This window comes from Pristiophorus japonicus, chromosome 20 (genome assembly GCF_044704955.1).
Source record: "Pristiophorus japonicus isolate sPriJap1 chromosome 20, sPriJap1.hap1, whole genome shotgun sequence".
In the NCBI taxonomy this organism is placed as follows: Eukaryota; Metazoa; Chordata; class Chondrichthyes; family Pristiophoridae; genus Pristiophorus; species Pristiophorus japonicus.
The window spans coordinates 25,789,978-25,809,706 of NC_091996.1; positions in this window are offsets into that span (position 1 = coordinate 25,789,978).

The window sequence follows — 19,729 nt, forward strand, 5'->3', positions numbered from 1 at the left end:
TCTGACAAAAGGTCACTGACCTGAAACGTTAACTTTGTATCTCTCTCCACAGATGCTGACTGACCCGCTGAGTATCTCCAGCATTTTCCGTTTTTATTTCAGATGTCCAGCATCTGCAGTATTTTGCTTTTTGTTCCTTTATAAAGGTGCGATGCCCAGAATTGTATACAGTCTTCCAGATGTGGTCTAAACCAGGGCTTTGTCCTTCCCTTTATATTCCAGCCATTTAGAGATAAAAGCTAGGGCTGTAGTGATACCCGCCCTCCTGGATGGCTCAGAGACGTGGACCATACAGCAGACACCTCAAAAATTGCTGGAGAAATATCACCAACAATGTCTCCGCAAGGTCCTGCAAATCCCCATGGAGGACAGATGCACCAACGTCGGTGTCCTCGATCAGGCCAACATCCACAGCATCGAAGCACTGACCACATTCTACCAGTTCCGTTAGGTGGGCCACATTGACCGCATGCCTGACATAAGACTTCCCAAAAAAGTGCTCTACTCGGAACTTCTATACGGCAAGCGAGCCCGAGGTGGGCAGAGGAAACGTTTCAAGGACACCCTCAAAGCCTCCTTGATAAAGTGCAACATCCCCACCGACGCCTGGGAGTCCCTGGCCAAAGACCAACCTAAGTGGAAGCAGAGCATCAGGAGGGCGCTGAGCACCTCAAGTCCTGTCGCCGAGAGCATGCAGAAAACAAGCGCAGGCTGCGGAAGGAACGTGCGGCAAACCAGTCCCACCCTTCCTTTCCTTCAACGACTGTCTGTCGCAGGTGGGACAGAGTCTGTAATTCCCACATTGGACTGTACAGTCACCTGAGAACTCACTTTTGGAGTGGAAGCAAGTCTTCCTTGATTTCGAGAGACTGCCTATGATGATATGATTTGGGCGGAACTTGGGCGGCCGGAGGCCTTCACCAATTTCGAGCCCTACCTTTTTGTTAGGTACAAAATGGATGACACTTACCTGCATTGAAATCCATCTGCCACTCACTTGATCGGAGGTGATGTCTATCAGCTGAGACTTTTAAATCAAGACCTCTTCAGGTGGACATAAAGGTGGACAAAAGCGAACTTTTTTGAAGAGTTCACCCATGCCATGGTCAATGTTCTTTTCTCAATCAACGTCAGTGTAAAGGTGCATAATCTAGAATGACAAGAGTATTAATTGTTATGTCATTGAGTCACTTTAGCCCGAAATTCATCACATTACTGCCCACAAATGTGAATTGGATTTTTAAAAAAATCAATTACCGCCCACTTACCACCCGCATTCCCTCCGGCGTGAAATTCATCAGATATTTATCGCCGGCGGTAGTCAACACTGCCCACCCATCGGAGAACGCCCAAAAATGCAAATTTGATCACTAAGATCCATTTACCGCCGGGCCTAAATACCGTCCTGAAAAGTAAGGCTTTACCTGATCTTAGCCAATCTTAAGTGGATGCCATTTTGAAAATGGGAGTATTTGATGAAAGGTTGCTGAGAGCTTAACGCTTAGTTTACAGTAGGATTTATAGAGAATTGAAAGCGACTTTTACAATTTAAGCACATGGGAGTAAATTTAAAGGACATTTGTGTTTATCTCAGGACATTTGAGGATCACATTGGAGTAAATTTAAAGAACATTTATAATACAGGTGATGGTGCGGGCTAAAAACCCCGGGGAATCTAGTGAACCGGGTCATAATACAGGTGATGGTGTGCGGGCTATAAACCCCAGGGAATGTCCTCACTGTGGATATGGCCTCCCCAATTTCCATCCAGATCTGCTGGTACTGGATCGGGGGGTGGCTTCCCAAACCCTCCCTGTTAAGGTCCCCATACCTTGCCTCCACCGCAGAGACAAGTGCATCCAGCTCCTCGTCCGTAAACCATGGTGCCCACAGGCTCTGCCCATCTTTGATTAATTCAAGGCTCTTCTTCTGACTCACGATTTTATTTACAATCTTTAGTACATCTTGGAACAATTATTCATTTTTTTCTTACACTCTCTCTCCACTCTTTTCTTACCTATCTATCTATAAACTGACTTTTCCTGCTTTGTCCTTTGTCTTCTCTCTCCCTCTCTCCCTCTCTCAAATCTTCTGACTGCCTTCTCTCTCTTTCAAACTCCCGGTCCCTCCCAAGCTGTTCTGCACATGTGCGGGTGACCCCCAATCACAGGAAAAACTACGTAAAAAAAAAAATTGCACATGCGCAGAAACATAGAAACATAGAAAATAGGTGCAGGAGTGGGCCATTCAACCCTTCTAGCCTGCACTGCCATTCAATGAGTTCATGGCTGAACATGCAACTTCAGTACCCCATTCCTGCTTTCTCGCCATACCCCTTGATCCCCCTAGTAGTAAGGACTTCATCAAAATCGTTTTTGAATATATTTAGTGAATTGGCCTCAACAACTTTCTGTCGTAGAGAATTTCACAGGGTCACCACTCTCTGGGTGAAGAAGTTTCTCCTCATCTCGGTCCTAAATGGCTTACCCCTTATCCTTAGACTGTGACCCCTGGTTCTGGACTTCCCCAACATTGGGAACATTCTTCCTGCATCTAACCTGTCTGAACCCATCAGAATTTTAAACGTTTCTATGAGGTCCCCTCTCATTCTTCTGAACTCCAGTGAATACAAGCCCAGTTGATCCAGTCTTTCTTGATAGGTCAGTCCCGCCATCCCGGGAATCAGTCTGGTGAACCTTCGCTGCACTCCCTCAATAGCAAGAATGTCCTTCCTCAAGTTAGGAGACCAAACTGTACACAATACTCCAGGTGTGGCCTCACCAAGGCCCTGTACAACTGTAGCAACACCTCCCTGCCCCTGTACTCAAATCCCCTCGCTATGAAGGCCAACATGCCATTTGCTTTCTTAACCGCCTGCTGTACCTGCATGCCAACCTTCAATGACTGATGTACCATGACACCCAGGTCTCGTTGCACCTCCCCTTTTCCTAATCTGTCACCATTCAGATAATAGTCTGTCTCTCTGTTTTTACCACCAAAGTGGATAACCTCACATTTATCCACATTATACTTCATCTGCCATGCATTTGCCCACTCACCTAACCTATCCAAGTCACTCTGCAGCCTAATAGCATCCTCCTCGCAGCTCACACTGCCACCCAACTTAGTGTCATCCGCAAATTTGGAGATACTACATTTAATTCCCTCGTCTAAATCATTAATGTACAGTGTAAACAGTTGGGGCCCCAGCACAGAACCTTGCGGTACCCCACTAGTCACTGCCTGCCATTCTGAAAAGTACCCATTTACTCCTACTCTTTGCGTCCTGTCTGACAACCAGTTCTCAATCCATGTCAGCACACTACCCCCAATCCCATGTGCTTTAACTTTGCACATTAATCTCTTGTGTGGGACCTTGTCGAAAGCCTTCTGAAAGTCCAAATATACCACATCAACTGGTTCTCCCTTGTCCACTCTACTGGAAACATCCTCAAAAAATTCCAGAAGATTTGTCAAGCATGATTTCCTTTTCACAAATCCATGCTGACTTGGACCTATCATGTCACCTCTTTCCAAATGCGCTGCTATGACATCCTTAATAATTGATTCAATCTCCGATGTTTGCCGAGTGTAATGCCCTCCATCGGCCGCAGGACCCCGTTCCCGCTACAGCTACCGGCCACTAGAATTCGTGCTCCCGGAGCTCAGCGTTATGTGGGTGGTAAAAAACCAAGGACCACCCAAATACTGCTGAGAAACGGGTAGCAATGGGCCTTCATGAATTTCGGGCCCTAAGACTTGCTAACTTAATTCACACTGACTTACACAAGATGGGAAACATAAGACTTCAACTTCACTATATTCCATTCTTTATAAATGGCATTGCCTGGAGAAATGGCATATTCAGAAGATGCTTGAAAGTTATCTGAAATATTTGTCTTTGTTGCTTTAACTCGCTAGAAGGTTCATTATGTCCCATGTAAATCATTAATCTTCCAAAACATAATCCAGCTATTGCTGATGTAATATTATGCCTAATAACTGATGGATAATTGTCTACGGTATAATGTTTTTGTCATGGAAAATATAGAAAGTCTATTTCCTGATCATCTGGACAACTTAATGCAGTGTTGTCATTTATTTAGAAAAAATTATGTGACAAAGAAAAATTTGCAAGGCTATGGGGAACGAGCAGGGAAATAGGACTTATTGGATTGCTCTTTCAAAAGAGCTGGAACAGGCACGATGAGTCTGTATAATTCCAAGATTCAACTGATAATCGGAAAAGTGAAAAGTAAGGGATTGAGTGTCATTTGGGTGGGCACACTGTGCTTTCACATCGGGGACTGAGGCTCAGGTCCAGCCTGGACTGATGAAATGAAAGTTTCCTTACTCTTTTGGCTGTACGAGTCCTGCATTTCATAAATATGAGATTTCCTCGGCCAATTTCTAATAGAACTTGATCCATAGCGCAAGTCACCCATAACGTGGCATTTAGTTGGTCGTCCAGCACCACTAAAACGGATTGTCTGGTCATTTATCACATAGCTGTGTGCAAATTGGCTGCCACTTTTCCAACATTACAACAGTGACTATACTTCAAAAAAAAAGTACTTCATTGGTTATAAAGTGCTTCGAGATGTCCCGAGATCGTGAAAGGTGTTATATAAATGCAAGTTCTTTCTTAATGCACAGTAGATACTCGACTCAGATCTATATATAGTCAAATGCACAGCTCAGCAGACATGAATTACCATGTTGCATTGAGCTCAGAGGCAAAGCTCCTCACTTGTATGGCTGGAGTCATGAGCAGGGTGCTGTTCCCTGGGTGGATAATCTGTAACATTACGAGAGTGAAGGCAAGGGTGTTGCTCCTCACCTCACATTCAAAAAGACTGCAGACTGAGTTTAACATTGGCCCCAGAGGTTCCAGTGGGCTGTCTGGGGGAATGTTAAACATGGATGGCACCAAGCTGGGGTTGTACTGCTCGCCGGGCCAAGCACAGGCGAAGTGAAATTATCCACCATGTGTAGCCCCGCACTTCCTGCTTTTAATGTGCTTGGGAATACAATTCAGACTGCACTCTTGTGTGATACTGCTTCTCTCACATCACTATATCTCACATTGGAAACCACTTCATATCAATACAAAAGGAGTCGTATAACACAAACCTTATTCAGAGACCACAAGGATAGCTGGTGTGTGGAGGAGAAAAAAAACACACAAACTTGGATGAAGATGCACTGTTGGAGCAGAGTGTGGAGGGCATTGTTCTGCAACAGGCTGTGCTATACTCTGACCAGGAACCTTAATTGCTGTCAATGTGTGCTAAAAAGTGGAAAAATGCTCCACTTCTCAACACTGATACCCCTCTTTTGGATGGCCACAAAAATATTACACAATTAAAATTTAAAAGTAAATAGTTAGTCATTCACTGCTGACAGACAGATTTCAGGGATTTGATGGTGCAGGGTTTACGCTCCAGTCTCTCGCCTCTGGGACATATGCTAAATCAGGTTCAGACGGAAGGGATGCAAATCTGCACTGTCTGATGCCTGTAGGGGTCTGAAATTAGGCAGTCTTATCCAGTTACTAGCAGGCATGAAATTGCCCCGCATTTGCTTTAATAAGCACTCAGTCAAAAAAATTGATGTGGAAAATGGAAATTGTCACAGTACCAATTGTTCTTCTGAGCTTGGGACTGAGCAACATTTCTAGGGCTGAATACAGGGAGCTTTCCTCGGCACCTATCTGTGCCATGCCTGACCCATATCCTAAAGTAGAAAGCGTTTGATTTCCCAGTGCTAACATCCCTCACCTTGGTAATCAAAAAGTTCACACATGAAAGGCCAATTTGGTCAACAAAAACTAACAAAGTATGGATTTGACTGTATCTAATTTATATGTCACCATTTAGAGTAGGAAAGATATACCTAATGATGTTATCATCATTGTATATTGATCTTGCTTATTAATGTTGCTGAGAAATTCCCATGAGATTGGCCCCAAAGTAATTTTAGGCGATTATAGTCATGAGCAAACCATAATTTACAGCAATTAAAGTTAATCTGTAAATGAGCACATGTAAAAGGATTAATGTTGCTTCTCACTGTCAAATAGCTTTTATTATGTTAGGTAGGTAGCAATTGGTTTGAAATATGACCATAAGTGAATTAAAGTGTAATAAGGAGAGATTCTAATTACAGTGCAATGATGTTACTACACAATGGGGCCAGTTTTAAGGGCATTTGCTTGGCATAAAGGGAGCAGTGGTAGTTTGAAAGCAGAGTCAGGTCAGTCAGTGCCCATTTACGCTGGCGCTCTAACTGCCGCCATCTTGGGTAAGGTCTTGTGAAAGGCAGCTGGAGTGTATGCCTGTTTCAGGCAGGAGGCCACATGTGATATGAAAATCGAGGTAAATAGAATCACAATTGCAATTTTGAGGTACAAATGAGCAAAATACCCATGCCACATCTGTCCTCTCAGGTGGATATAAAAGATCTCATGGCACTAATCAAAGAGGACCAGGCGAGTTATCCCTGGTGTCCTGCCCAATATTTATCCCTCAGTCAATATCTCTCTTTTAAAAAAAAAGCAGATGGTCTTGTCAATTATCTCATTGCTGTTTGAGGGACCTTGTGTGCAAATTGGCTAGTGTGTTTCCCTACATTACAACAGTGACTACACTTCAAAAGTACTTCATTGGCTATGAAGTGCTTTGGGATGTCCTGAGGTCATGGAAAATGCTATATAAATGCAAGTTCTTTCTTATACTCATTGGAACAGTATGGCAGGCCAAAGGCAGAGAGGTCAGAATGGGAGGGGGACGGAGAATTGAAGTGGCAATTGACGGGGAGCTAAGGGAAGCACTTGCGGACAGGATGCAGGTGTTCAGCAAAGTAGCCATCTACTTTGCGTTTGGTAGAGGGGACTGTATTGTGAGCAGTGAATACAGTATAATTGATTGGAGGAAGTAAATTGCTGGGAGTGAGTTCAAAACTGTAATCTAATTTCAATGTGGAAAGGGCAATTATAAATCATTTGAGTTCTGACCTTGTGGTTTGTGAGGTTATCTGAAACTTTGGTCTGGATTATTGCCTTGTAACTCACTCTCAAGTATCCATTATTCTCCAATATGAATGAAGGCAATTAAGTCCCTTTCAACATTCACTCAACTCTAAATGATGCATATAAATTAGATGCAAACAGGTTCATATTTTGATCATTTTCTTTAGATAGGATTCCCCTGTGGGTCAGCTGATGTAAAATTACTTGGATGGAGTTAGACCCCCCAATACCTGATCCAGTAAGAAGTTAACTATTATGTAAGTAGTGGTGTGGAGGCCAAACAAGTTCTCTGAATATCAGATAAGAACATGCAAAATTTGGAAAGGTACAGCTGTTACAGGCCATTATCAGTTTTCTGACTGATTTGGTACATCTGCACAGGACCATTCACGCACATAAAATGGATTCTGCTGTGACAGGATAGCTAGAGGTTGCACTGATGGCTCACAGATTTTCTTGTTGTTTTCAAGTCCGTTTCTTCCTTGCGCATGTTTCTTCATGGTGATTGCTGTTTTGTATTTCATTATGTTCAGTGGTGAGTGTCGGTACAAACTAGATCTACCTTAATCACTTAGCGACATTTAATATCCAGATGTACATCTGCCATCTGGGCAAATTAGATGCACTGGCTGCAGCAACTTCCTAGACTGGGACGCAACCAGTTTGGGGAAAAATATAAATGAGCAAAAAAGTAGCTAAATTAACTGGTGGGAACTAGTAATAACCAACATGATAGTTTATGCATTTTTACAAATGCAATATACTGGGATGATTGACTCAACGTTAACAAAAGGAAAAGAGAATTTAAAAGAAATTTTACCATTAGTTATATTCTTTTAAAAATCGAAACAGATATCAAAAATTAAGATACATTTTAAGATTTAACTAGTTCTGTATTTTTTTTTCAAATAATATTTTTGCTTAACCAAACTGAATACTCAAGGTAACATCCACAAGCTGGCTGGCATTGTGAGAGAGGTGAATTAGTAGAGTGCCATTGAGCTATCAGCGCAGCATGCTTCAGTAATTGAATCATTTCAAATGAATATGTTAATTTAGGTCTCGCACCCAGTCAGGACTCTGTAGTAAATGCACCACATGTACATTGCTCCCTGGAGCTTGGTAGACATCAACTTTCCTGGATGCGCAGAGCTCTGATCAGTCGGTCCCAAGTATCAGTTAACTTTCAATGTTAACTTCCATAAATTAATTTTTCATGTTACCAAAGACACAGCAGTCCTTTTGTCTAGCCTTTGTTACCTCTAGACTTGACTATTCCAACGTACTCCTGGCTGGCCTCCCACATGCTATCCTACATAAACTAGAGGTGATCCAAAACTGGTGCCCTAATTGGCACCAGGTCCCACTCACCCTTCACCCCTGTGCTCACTGACCTACATTGGCTTCCCTCAATTTCAAAATTCTCATCCTTATTTTCAAATCCGTCCATGGACTCGCCTCTCCCCATCTCTGTAATCTGCTCCAGCCCCACAACCCCTAGAGATGTCTGCGCTCCTCTAATTCTGCCCTCCTGAGCATCCCTGATTGTAATCGCTCAACCATTGGTGGCTGTGCCTTCTGTTGCCTAGGCTCCAAGCTCTGGAGCTCCCTGCCTGAACCTCTCCGCCTTGCTACTTGTGGAATTCTCTGCCGCAGAGAGTTGTTGATGCCAGTTCATTGGATCTATTCAAGAGGGAGTTAGATATGGCCCTTACGGATAAGGGGATCAAGGGGTATGGAGAGAAAGCAGGAAAGGGGTACTGAGGGAATGATCAGCCATGATCTTATTGAATGGCGGTGCAGGCTCGAAGAGCCAAATGGCCTACTCCTGCACCTATTTTCTATGTTTCTATGTTTCTTCCTTCAAGGTGCTCCTTAAAAACTACCTCTTTGATCACCTGCGCTAATTTCTACTTATGCAGCTCGGTGTCAAATTTGTATCACATAATACTCCTGTGAAGCACCTTGGGATGTTTCACTATGTTAAAGGCGCTATATAAATACAAGTTGTTGTTATTGTAGCAGAGAGCTAACAAGAAGATGGTCTCTTTGCTGACATTAATGGATGACAAATGATGTAAAGTGTTATACAATCACTTCAAAGCTATAAAATCATTGACGACAAAAATTGAAGAAAGAAAGACTTACATTTATACGGCAACTTTCACGATCACCAGACATCCCAAAACACTTTACAGCCATTGAAGTACCTTTTGAAGTGCAGTCACTGTTGTAATGTAGGAAATGCAGCAGCCAATTTGCCATGGCAAGCTCCCACAAACAGCAATGTGATAATGACCAGATAAACCATTTCAGATGATGTTTGAGATGAATATTGACCAGGACACCGGGGATAACTCCCGTGCTCTTCTTCGAAATATTGCCATGGGATCTTCTACGTCCACCTGAGAGAGCAGACGGGGCCTCGGTTTAACGGCTCATCCGAAAGACGGCACCTCTGACAGTGCAGCACTCCCTCAGCACTGCACTGGAGTGTCAGCCTAGATTTTTGTGCTCAAGTCCCTGGAGTGGGACTTGAACCCACAACCTTCTGACTCAGAGGCAAGGGTGCTACCCACTGAGCCATAGTTGACAGAAAACTGCACAAATATTCAATATAGAATATTTTTAAAAATTGATATTCCTACAGTTAACTTATAATATCAGTCAAATAGCTCTGCCATGGCCAGTAACAGAAATCTAAATCAGAGGCTTTCAAACATGGGTCTTACCAATTGGGGAATCCCAAGTGTTATATATGTAAACCTGTATATACCTTGGATAGTCACCAGAGGGCTCATCCCCTGGAGTCCCAAGGGATCCCACAATCCCTTGGGAGCACAGATATTTAAGGAGGCCTCACAGGCTGGAGAGGCACTCTGGAGACCTGCAATAAAAGGCTAAGGTCACACTTTACTTTGAGCTCACAGTATCCAGTTAGACTCTTTATTCATACACAACACCAAGATCATCAGATTTCTGTCTATTTTAAATCTTTGGCGGTTGCATACAGATGCCCCGAGAAGCTTGCTCGACAATTAAAAGTCATCCACATTGGTGTGGGATGGAGTCACATAGAGAGCGGACCAGCTAAAGGACATGAGTGAACCAGTTAGGATTTTAACAACACTCCAACAGCTTCATGGTCACTTTTACTAACACCAGCTTTTTATTTGTTTTGAGAATTTTTAAACTGAATTCAAATTCTCAAAATCCATGATGGGATTTGAACTCACGTTCTCAGTTCAACCTTATGAATTACTAGTTCAGTAACATGGCTACTGGGCTACCATAGGCAGTTGTTAGAATTTGTTAAGAACTATATTTAAAATTTATAAAATTGCTTTTGTTTACATTTCACATCGAAACCGCCTACTGCCATACTTATTTTTCAAGACACTAAAGCAGGTTTCAGGCATTTTGTTATAATTTATGCTATTTTGTTAATAAATTTATCGTGCATTAATATACAAGAATAATCCCAAACATAACAACACCTGTATTAACTGACCTTGCTCATTTAATAGCACAAATATTGGTAGGTTAAAACACTTCAGATAGCTTCAAGTAACCTGAATTCAACCCAGACGTGACTAAATCATCTTACATCGAACAGCCCCTGTCACTGACCCCATGATTATACCAGGAGTCGAATGTCCCTCACCATTGATGGAAAAGCCCAGGTGTCACACATAATGATAAGTTTGTTCTTGATTTCTGTCTGAAAATGATATTGATTACAAATCCTGACAACTTGTTAAGTTTGCATTTTTACTTGAGTAATGAGGTAGATGTAGATATACAGGTAGAGTCAGAGACAAGAACTGCACGACCCTTCCTAAAAACACGGTGCCCGAATACTTGGCTTCAGGTTTATGGGCTTCACAGGAGGGGGAAAAAAAATTAATTCAATGGCTGTCAGTAAGGTGATGCCAGAATCCACTTGATGTATGTACACTCAGTCAAAAGCCTTGCCCTTGCTAGTTTTAACTTTCCAACAAATTCAATATTATAAAACCAAAAATAAACTATTCATTCTCAGAAAAGAAAACACCAATAAATTGAAAACCAAAGAAGATGCAGTGCCTGACCTCCGGAGCAGAGAGATGCCAATATTTGCCAGAGGGGTTCTCCAGTATCAATCAAAGTACAACTCTCAGTGCTCGGGAGTATCATAGATTCTCAACACTAAAATCACCTGCTGATGAAATATAGGAAACACAAGGCCAGGTAATAATTGTCTAACAGTCTGCAAAATAAAGCAAGTTACTTGAAAGAAATTGAAGAGAGAAAAGGTTTAGTGTCATAACTTAACATTGCAAACTAAATGCTAACCAGAAGCTTCACTGTACTTCAGTTATCTGTAATTTTTATTGATTAATAAAAAGATAAATGCAGCACAAACTAAATAGGTTTATGCTACCTTTACTCCAAGATACATTTGTAAGTTAATGAACTAACCAAGCTTTTCCTGTCATTGACTGTGCCTGTACATCTACAAGTGTTACGTGTATCATTGCTTGTTCTGTATTCGGTGACGGAATAAAGTCACCTCACTGAAGACTTAAAATAATTGTTTGAGAATTTATCCTCATTCTTCCTTAATTCTTTGTAGCCCTCGTCTGCATGGTGTGTTATTTTGTTCTCGGGTATATGTAAGCACTGACACACTTTGGCAGCCAAATTTTAATCAATCATACTTGTACCATTTGCTCCTCGTCCTTCTATGACCTTATCAAAATGACGTACTTCGTAAGTTCATCCTGCATAAGGTGTTGGAATACGTCAATTCTGCCTGTGTAGTACTGAACTGGATAGAATGTTCGAAAATGACACTGCACTGTTAGTGCTACTTACTTCTACTGTGCATAAATATTTTAATAACCAGTTACCTTTCAATGAAGATTATCTGAACTGCAAGGCTATCATTGTGCTGTTCACTTATCTGAAGGACTCATGCATTAAACAGAACGTTGCTTGGAGCTCAGCATGCCAATTTACCCTTTTAAAGGAATTAAAAGTAGAGGTTACATAGAGATCACAGTAGGTTGTAAATAAAGGATGAATATATCCTTCAATAATGTTTCATTTAATTCCCTGTGACATTCAAAATATAGACCCTACTTTCAGAGTTGTATGAATGTAAAGTACCTACTGTTGGAATATCAATTCTTCTCTTTAACTCTGCATTATCTTCCTATGAACAGATTTTACCAACACAACCTAAAGATTAGAACATTTAAGTCATGAGGCTCCTGATGACAGATAATTAATTATATTTCAGCAAGCCGTTAGAAAGAAGAGACTGTTAGATTTCTGATAATGAAGCCCCCAATCTGTATAAAATGAGATCTTTTCATTTCTTTATGCAAAAAAAGAAAGGGTAGCACAGTGCTATGAGAGCATTACAAGAGAGAGTGAAAATAATGTCATCGTAAATCATATAGACAATTGTATCATGGGGTCACCCCAACCATACTGCGTTGCTGCCTCGAACCACACTTCGAGATATGTTCAAAATCTCTAGGTTTGGGAACACATTTATTGGCTATTTATTTTCAATTTTCTTTCCCCTTCTCCTGAAGGCTGTTGTCATTTTATGTAAATTGGAGGAGACTGCAGTCAAGCCAATCTCATTCTCATCTGACATCCAAACACATGCACCTTCCATCAGGAGTTTCCTGAATCACAGGCGTGGGCAGCAACCCTACCTGATTTAATGGTTTTCATCCTCCTTTGCTCAGGAGCATTGGCCTTAATTGTAGTTCCCCAACTGTGGCCAAGGTGGAGATCAGCTCACTGAGCAGTGATTGGAAATTAAATCATCTAGTCTGTATGGGTTACTAGTAAATGGGGCCAATGGGTCATTAGTTAATCTGTTTGCAATTGGAAATTGATGTTATGTGTGTGTAAAATGTAAATTAATGAATAACCAAACTTGCACAGGATTACATAGGATATACGGCACAGAAACAGGTCACTCGGCCCAACCAGTCCATGCCGGCATTTATGCTCCACTCGAGCCTCCTCCCGTCTTTCCTCATCTAAGTCCAGCAGCATAACCCTCTATTCCCTTCTCCCTCATATGCTTATTTAGCCTCCCCTTAAATGCATCGATACTATTCGCTTCAACCACTTCCTGTGGTAGCGAGTTCCACATTCTCACCACTCTCTGGGTAAAAAAGTTTCTTCTGAATTCCCTATTTGATTTGTTGCTAACTATCTTATATTGATGGCCTCCAGTTATGCTCTTCCCCACAAGTGAAAACATTCTCTCTGCGTCTACTCTATCAAAAACTTTCATGATTTTAAAGACCTCTATTCGGTCACCCCCTTTTTTAAGCAAAAAGAGACCCAGCCTGCTCATCCTTTTCAGATAGATATAACCTTTCTGGTATTATCCTTGTAAATCTTCTCTGCACCCTCTCCAGTGCCTTAAAACCCTTTCTATAATATGGTGGCCAGAACTGTACGCAGTATTCCAAACTTGCATTAATATAGCGCCTCTTTTGTCTTCAGGATGTCTCAAAGCGCTTTACAGCCAATTAGATAATTTTGAAGGGTAGTCACTAAAATAATAATCATCATTTTCCAAAAAACAATAATGAACTAAGCTGTAACTTCCCTAGGGGAAGATACCCATGAACATATCACGTGAATTAATCTAGCATTGTACCTCAGGACTTGTACCGCACTACGTTATGGAAAGTGGATTTTGCACATTTGCAATAAAACTTTTTCCCCTTCCCCACCAAAAGTGCATAAGTAAAACTGTACGATTTAAACTGCAGCACTTTCATAAAAGTCGGTTGCTTCAATACATAATATATTATTTAACTGTACAGCCAAGGGCTATAATTAGCATTCCTAACACAGCCAGGTAACCTTGCTGCCTGCAGGAACATGAGTGTCCACACATTGCTTCAAGAAATGGCCAAGGTGGTATTGGTAAATCTCTTGCCTGGGCAAACACATTTTAGAAGATCTTTCTTGAATTAAAGATCCCTGTTGTTCAATTAAAGATCCCTATTGTTCATTCATGTAGGAATATTTTTGGTGATTATTTTACATTTTAACCTCAGAAATGTGACTTAAAAAGCAGCATTATTTTCGAAATCGCATCAGATATATACTCTATTTTTTTTAAATTCCTTTAATACCAGATCCCTTGTGTGATACTGCCAGTATCACTATAACAAATTCATAACAACAACAACTTGTATTTATATACCGTCTTTAACATAGTGAAACATCCCAAGATGCTTCACAGGAGTATTATGCAATAAAAATTTGACACCGAGCCGCATGAGTAGAAATTAACATAGATGACCAAAAGATTGGTAAAAGAGGTAACTTTTAAGGAGCGTCTTGATGGACGAAAGAGAGGTAGAGAGGTTTAGGCAGGGAATAGAGTTTATACAGCACCCCAATATAGCTCTTGGGTATCTCTATATCTAATTGAAAAAGTTAATTTGCATTGGCATTATAGAGTGGCCAAAGTTAAAATTGCTGTTCTGGTTTTGAAATACCATCTTCGAAATTACATGTTGCAATCCTTTTGCCCTACCATTGTTATCTAGGTTTTATGCTCAGGAAATCCCTCGTAAACCTCTCTGCCTCTCCATCTCTCTCTCTTCCTCCAAGATCCTCCTTAAAACAACAACTTGTATTTATATAGTGCCTTTAACGTAGTAAAATGTTCCAAGGTGCTTCACAGGAGTATTATAAGACAAAATATTTGACACCGATCCACATAAGGAGAAATTAGGGCAAATGACCAAAAGCTTGGTCAAAGAGGTAGGTTTTAAGGAGCATCTTAAAGGAATAAAGAGAGGAAGAGAGGCAGAGAGGTTTAAACATAGAAAATAGGAGCAGGAGTAGGCCGTTCGGCCCTTCGAGCCTGCACCACCATTCAATAAGATCATGGCTGATCATGCAACTTCAGTACCCCATTCCTGCTTTCTCTCCATACCCCTTGATCCCTTTAGCCATAAAGGCCACATCTAACTCCCTTTTGAATACATCTAATGAACTGGCCTCAACAACTTTCTGTGGTAGAGAATTCCACAGGTTCACTGAGTGAAGAAGTTTCTCCTCATCTCAGTCCTAAATGGCTTACCCCTTATCCTTAGACTGTGACCCCTGGTTTTGGACTTCCTCAACATCGGGAACATTCTTCCTGCATCTAACCTTTCCAATCCCGTCAGAATTTTATATGTTTCTATGAGATTCCCTCTCATTCTTCTAAATTCCAGTGAATCAGACAGGGAATTACAGAGCTTAGGGCCTAGGCAACAGAAGGCACGGCCACCAATGGTTGAGCGATTATAATCAGGGATGCTCAAGAGACTGGAATGAGAGGAACACAGATGTCTCGGAAGGGTTGTGGGGCTGGAGGAGATTATAGAAATAGGGAGGGGCGAAGCCATGGAGGGATTTGAAAACAAGGATGAGGAGTTTGAAATCGAGGCGTTGTTTAACCGGGAACCAATGCAGGTCGGCGAGCATATGGATGAACGGGACTTGGTGCGAGTTAGGACACGGGCAGCCGAGTTTTGGATGACCTCAAGTTTACGTAGGGTAGAATGTGGGAGGCCAGTCAGGAGTGCATTGGAATAGTCAAGTCGACAGGTATCAAAGACATGTATATAATAAAACCCATCTCTTTGACCAACCTTTAAGTAATCGCACATCCCCCCGCCCCCCACCCCCCCAAAAATGTAGTCCTTTGTCTTTTTGTTTGGTGACTCTTTATGAAGTGCCTCGAGATATTTTTTTATATTAAAGGCGATATATAAATACCAAGAATTAAGAGGTAGGAACAGAAGAAAAAGTGTTTCCTTCAAAAAAGAAATTGGTTCCGCTATTTTAATGGCCTGGAATTTGCGGTTGTAATGACGGCGAAACTGTCAGCGTTCGGCATCATTACAAAGGTGAGTCTGACAGCAACCCCTGGAGTATGCATATGCACATTGAAGCACAGAAATCCAGAAGTTGCTGTCAGTCATTCCCTGTTCCTCCACAGGGTGCGCTGTTGAGCTTCCCATAGCCAGCAATCGAGAACGGGTGGTTGATTCATTCTGCCATATTACCATCTCAGCCGGTGAAGACAAAAAGTAGCAGAGTGTTTCTGTTCAAGGGACCTTTGAATATTGCAGTTATGAGGATGAATTATTTGGGGATCAGACAGGTACTATGCAGGAACTTCCCTCAGGAGATTAAGTAGGTTGGATACAGTTCAGAATACTTTTTATCAATTCTTAAAGTAGAATATTAGTATTCTGTAAAATTCAAACCTATAAATTATTAAGTTTGTTGTTCTTAATCAGAGATTGCTTGGAACTCATGTGTCCCTATTTACCTAAAAGTGTTTCTGAAGAAGACTTCCCCTGAAATTTCAACATATTAATCCACAGAGATTATATAAACAAATTGCTAACCTGTTCCCTTTAATAGCCTGTGCTTTTTGTTATTATCACTCATGTTCCTTCAAATAGAGAATTAATTAAAATCCTCGAGTAAAATTTACTAATCATAAGGGAAGAGATGAAGTTACTGGAAGTGACCTATCAAGCTCGCATGTCAAATCCGTGATGTCCAACTGAATTCTGCTACAAGAACTATCACTGGTACACTTTTATCGACACCAACCTGAAGGATCAAACCTTCCTCGCAAACAGTGGACAACCATCAACTGACTCAGAACCAGTCATGGTCGATGCTGCCAGCTTCTCCATGGATGGAAGATTAAAGCATGCGACTGTGGAGCTCCTAATCAGACCCTGGAGCACAAAGTTGAACACTGCCCTCAGAGGGAATTCACAGACAGCCTACAAGATATCCATGCTGTTACTCCGGAAGCTTTGGCCTGGATATCCAACTTAGATATTGACATTTGACTTGCTTTGCTGTTACCATACGAAAGAAGATGATGATGATTGGAAGTATTAAATCAGTTAATACAGAGAAGACGGTAATAGCAATTTATGGTGGGGTATCTTTCAAGTTTGAAATCAACAGACTGAAAATTGGGCGAGTTCTCTAAAGGACAGGTGATCGGCTCCCCCAGGATACAACCCAAGTGTGAACATGGAATATGACCGCCAAATAGTCTAATGTATAACTACAGGGTAAATGTTTAAATTTGAGAAATCAGTGCCCGTCTTTTGTCAGTATGAAGTTGAACATGTTCTGATTTGTACATTAAATCCAAGTGAGTTTGTCAATAATTATTGAACCTACCCCTCTGCTTGCTTAGTTGAGATATATAATTCTATTCTGGACATTGTTCTGTCCTGTCACTGAATGTATGTCAGTCTTGGTGATGTTGACATTAGCTGATGAAAACACAGAATTGATCAATAACTTATTAGCGTCGAGGTGCATAGGTCTAGTGATGTTGATAAATCATTCAGAGGCAAAGAGAGGGATCACTAGACATATACAGCTAGACACCATTCATTTTCAAAATGCATGCACCTGTAAGAGCATGAGAAAGCATGTAATGAGAATAGACCATTTGGCTCACCAATCCTTCCCCTTCCACAAACCATGAGGCTCGAAAGAGATACTTCAAAACAAGGCTGTGAGCAACAGGATAGAACAAACAAGCTTCCACCTCAATGCATCCTGGTGTTCCATTCCTCTACCCTGTCCCCACTGCCCATGCTGGTTCGGTGATGCTCCCCGCCCTCAAGTCCATGCTAGCTTTGTACTATAGGGAGACCGCACACACAGTCCCTTCAACTTAATTTAAATTGTCGACAATTCAAAATTCAGCAATAAATTCCAACTTTGCTGTGGTAGTTCAAACTATTGGATAATTTAACATTTTTAAAGAAAGAAAGACTTGGATTTATATAGTGCCTTTCATGACCGCCGGACGTCTCAAAGTGCTTTACAGCCAACAAAATAGTTTTGGAGTGTAGTCACTGTTGTAATGTGGGAAATGTGGCAGCCAATTTGCGCACAAGCAAACTCCCACAAACAGCAATGTGATAATGGCCTGTACTCTCTGGAGTTTAGAAGAATGAGAGGTGATCTCATTGAAACATGTAAGATTCTGAAGGGGATTGACAGGGTAGATGCTGAGAGGTTGTTTCCCCTGGTTGGAGAGTCTAGAACTAGGGGGCACAGTCTCAGGATAAGGGGGAGGCCATTTAAGACACAGATGAGGAGGAATTTCTTCACTCAGAGGGGTGTGAATCTTTGGAACTCTCTGCCCCAGGGGGCTGTGGAGGTTGAGTCTCTGAGTATATTCGAAGCTGAGATAGATAGATTTATGAACTCCAGCGGAATCAAGGGATATGGAGGCCAGGCGGGAAAGTGGAGTTGTGGTCGATGATCAGCCATGATCTTATTGAATGGTAGAGCAGGCTCGAAGGGCGGAATGGCCTGCTCCTATTTCTTATGTTATAATCTGTATTTGCTATGTTGATTGAGGGATAAATATTGGCCAGGGCACCGGGGATAACTCCCCTGCTCTTCTTCAAAATTGTGCCATGGGATCTTTTACGTCCACTTGAGAGAGCAGACGGGGCCTCGGTTTAATGTCTCATCTGAAAGACGGCACCTCCAACAGTGCAGTGTTCCCTCAGCACTGCACTAGAGTGTCAGCCTAGATATTTAGTACAAATAATGACTGAATTATCAGGAGTAAACTGTATATCCATCACTTGGTGGGGAAAAATCTCTTTCAAACTTTCATCGCGCTTGAGGGTTAATTCTTTTTTCAGCTGCACCTATCTCTAATGGATTCACAAATTAGTTACTTGCAAAATAACTTTTTTTTGCGGCTTTGAGCTCTTCTCTCATTATCCCAGCCTCTATCCCTGCAATCTATGTCTCCCTTACAAAACACAAATTGCATTTTAGCATAATTGTAAACCCAACAGATATTTTTTGTGCTGATCATTCTCACCTGAATTAAAAATGAGGCAGATATTTTGTAGTTACCATAGGAGCAAATGTTATTTCTTTAAAAAAAAAATACTGGTCACTTTATTTTAAGTGCTTCTTACAGCTTGGAACCAAGTCACTTGATGCAAACTGACCAGCATTATTACCCTGCATCAGAGGTCAGAGAGATGAGGAACAAATAAGAGCGAATTATCCATTGTGGGTTTAAATCTATGGGCACAAAGCATTTTTATTAAAGATAAAAGTGGAACATTCAGTGGAAGCTAGAACAAAAAAAAAACAGATAGAATGTTTAACTGGAGCGGAAGAAAACTAAGAATAATTTGAGAAGTTACAGCTATTTGCCAAAATAAGTCCCAGAATATTTTGCATTATCGACTTTTCAAGCCAACTATTTTAGGTAATACATATTATCTGAAAATGTTAGATATGTAATGTTACAAAGATAAACCAGTGGAACAATCTTATCAGACCTTCTTAAAATGAATCTAACCTCTACGACAATACTTCAAACATTAAACTCTGCTTCTTTAAAAAAAAAATCTCTACCATATTATTAATACTAATAAGCATGGGCTCCAATGCAGGTATGGTTTTTATTAAGCTAATGGTACACAGTAATGCAGTCTGGAAGAGTCTTCTGTTACGCATTTCAGTTTAAAATGTAACATTATATATCGTTCTCTAATACTACTACCTGTAAGACCAATATGCTTACAATTTTTGATTATGCTACCCAAATCTGTGTGTAGGTTTCCATACACCTCCAAGGAACAGTGA